Source organism: Chiloscyllium plagiosum, chromosome 7, assembly GCF_004010195.1.
Source record: "Chiloscyllium plagiosum isolate BGI_BamShark_2017 chromosome 7, ASM401019v2, whole genome shotgun sequence".
Classification (NCBI taxonomy): domain Eukaryota; kingdom Metazoa; phylum Chordata; class Chondrichthyes; order Orectolobiformes; family Hemiscylliidae; genus Chiloscyllium; species Chiloscyllium plagiosum.
This window is the reverse complement of record NC_057716.1, coordinates 46,463,294-46,466,020: the sequence shown is the minus strand read 5'-3', so window position 1 is coordinate 46,466,020 and position 2,727 is coordinate 46,463,294. Positions and strand designations below refer to the sequence as shown.

The window sequence follows — 2,727 nt, the reverse complement described above, 5'->3', positions numbered from 1 at the left end:
TGCCCCGTGTGAGGATCGAACTCACGACCTTCAGATTATGAGACTGACGCGCTACCTACTGCGCTAACGAGGCTCTTCCCAAAACCCGGAAGAAGCATCTTATGAAGGTAGTATCTGTCACTGTATTCCAGTTACTGTTTGACGATAGTTTACGACACTGATGGGGAGCAGATACAGTTTGCAGCAGGTTCGCGGAGGAGGGAGGGTCGACCGAGTTCAACTGCTCATTCGGCCTCATTTGTAAATAGTAGGTGGGTGGCTCCGCCCCCTCCTGCGCGGGGCCGGGGATGAGCCGCGCGCGTGAAGTGAGTCCCTGACAGAAACCAGCTGTTTGAGATATAGTCTCCATTGTACAAGCGTTTGCTGCAATTTAGGTGCACGTCACACTACATAATAAAATGCGGATGGAGCAGGGGATCATCATTTGTGCATTTAATCCTGCGACCAACATGTTTCAGTTAGAATAGTTAGCAGCAAGGAACTTCTGGACCTATTTGCAAAGGCAAAGGATTGAGATGCAAGATCAGTAAATACATGGGAACCTGTTACAGGCAGTTACAGCACCCAAGCATGTCGAAAGTATAGTACTTCAATAGTTTCCAAATGAACTTGAGAAAGATTTAAGTCTAAAATGATTTTCTGTAAACTAGTATTTTAGGAGTATTGTTTTAAGCAAATGTATAGTGGGAGATAATGAGATTCATGTTAGAATTCCTGCAGTGAATTTGCAGTTCAAAGAAAAGTAATGAACAGAAAGAGGAAAAAGGTTTTTTTTTAAAAGGGAGAGAGAGAAACAGAGTTGAAGTTTAAGGTCGGTGGACTTTCATAGATCCTCTGATGGACAGTCATTAATCTGTAACGATTCCCGCCACAATTGCTGCCACCCCTAGCATTCTCAGTTTTTTGGATATTTATCTCAGTTTTATGGCAACCGGAAATATTTTGCTTTTGCAGGAATTTGTAGGGTCTAACTATCTAAGAATATAAAAAAAGTAAAACAACTTTTAATTTCAGCAATTTATTTCGCTCCTAAACTCCAGCCCACATACCGTATAGCATAAGGGATTTAAAGCTGTTGTGTTAATAGATAGCATTCACCACCAGTGGAACTTAGACCTACCTGAGAAAAGAAGCCTGTAATGGAGCCCAGCAGAACCAAATCTCTATAAATAGCATAAGTAGTTAATGAACGTACATTAGTATGTTTTAACTGCATTAAAAAAAGCATTGATGATTTTGGCCAAGAACATTAAAACAAATAGCATTACCAAAATGAATAAAGTGGTTTTAATTTTTTAAGCATAGAAAAAGACACTACTTGGAACTGCTTAGAGGGGTCCAATTTCAGCACATGTAACTCCAACCACCAGGACTAGGGAACTCATTCTTATGAATAGCACAGGTACTACAACAGTAACTTCCACTTTTTTGCAAGGTTTGTAGCTCAGGTTGTAGGTTTGCTCGCTAAGCTATAGGTTTCATATCCAGATGTTTCACTACCTGGCTAGGTAACATCATCAGTGGTGACATCCAAGTGAAGTGAAGCCATTCACTCCTGCTTTCGATTTATATGTTTGTTCTGGATAGGGTACTTGGGGTTTGTGGTGATGTCATTTCCTGTTCGTTTTCTGAAGGGTTGATAGATGGTATCTAGATCTATGTGTTTGCTTGTGGCGTTGTGGTTGGAGTGCCAGGCCGCTAGGAATTCTCTGGCATGTCTTTGCTTAGCCTGTCCCAGGATAGATGTGTTGTCCCAGTCGAAATGGTGGTTGTTTTCATCTGTGTGTAGGGCCACAAGGGAGAGAGGGTCGTGTCTTTTTGTGGCTATCTGGTGTTCATGTATCCTGGTGGCTAACTTTCTTCCTGTTTATCCTACGTAGTGTTTGTGGCAATCCTTGCATGGAATTTTGTAGATAACGTTGGTTTTGTCCATGGGTTGTACTGGGTCTTTAAGTTTGTTAGTTTTTGTTTGAGAGTGTTGGTGGGTTTATGTGCTATGAAGATTCCGATAACTAACAAACTTAAAAGACCCAGTACATCCCATGGATACAACCAACGTCATCTACAAAATTCCATGCAAGGACTGCCACAAACACTACGTAGGACAAACAGGAAGAAAGTTAGCCACCAGGATACACGAACACCAGCTAGCCACAAAAAGACATGACCCTCTCTCCCTTGTAGCCCTACACACGGATGAAAACAACCACCATTTCGACTGGGACAACGCATCTATCCTGGGACAGACTAAGCAAAGACAAGCCAGAGAATTCCTAGAGGCCTGGCACTCCAACCATAATCTGGATCAGTGGTGCTGGAAGAGCACAGCAATTCAGGCAGCATCCGAGGACAGGCAAAATCGACGTTTCGGGCAAAAGCCTTTCCTGATGAAGGGCTTTTGCCCGAAACGTCGATTTTGCCTGTTCTCGGATGCTGCCTGAATTGCTGTGCTCTTCCAGCACCACTGATCCAGAATCTGGTTTCCAGCATCTGCAGTCATTGTTTTTACTCCAACCATAATGCCATAAACAAACACATAGATCTAGATACCATCTATCAACCCCTCAGAAAATGAACAGGAAATGACATCACCACAAACCCCTGGAACCCCATCCATAACAAACATATAAATAGAAAGCAGGAGACAGCAGCTTCGCTTCACTTGGAGGTCACCACTGATGATGTTACCTAGCCAGGTAATGAAACGTCTGGATATCAAACCTACAG

General features: G+C 42.8%; 1 non-coding gene across 1 annotated transcript; it reads right to left on the bottom strand.

Annotated features, from left to right (window-relative positions):
- trnam-cau lies at positions 1–73 on the bottom strand. Its single transcript has one exon. It is a non-coding gene; the product is annotated as a tRNA-Met (tRNA).
- Positions 74–2,727: the final 2,654 nt, after the last annotated feature.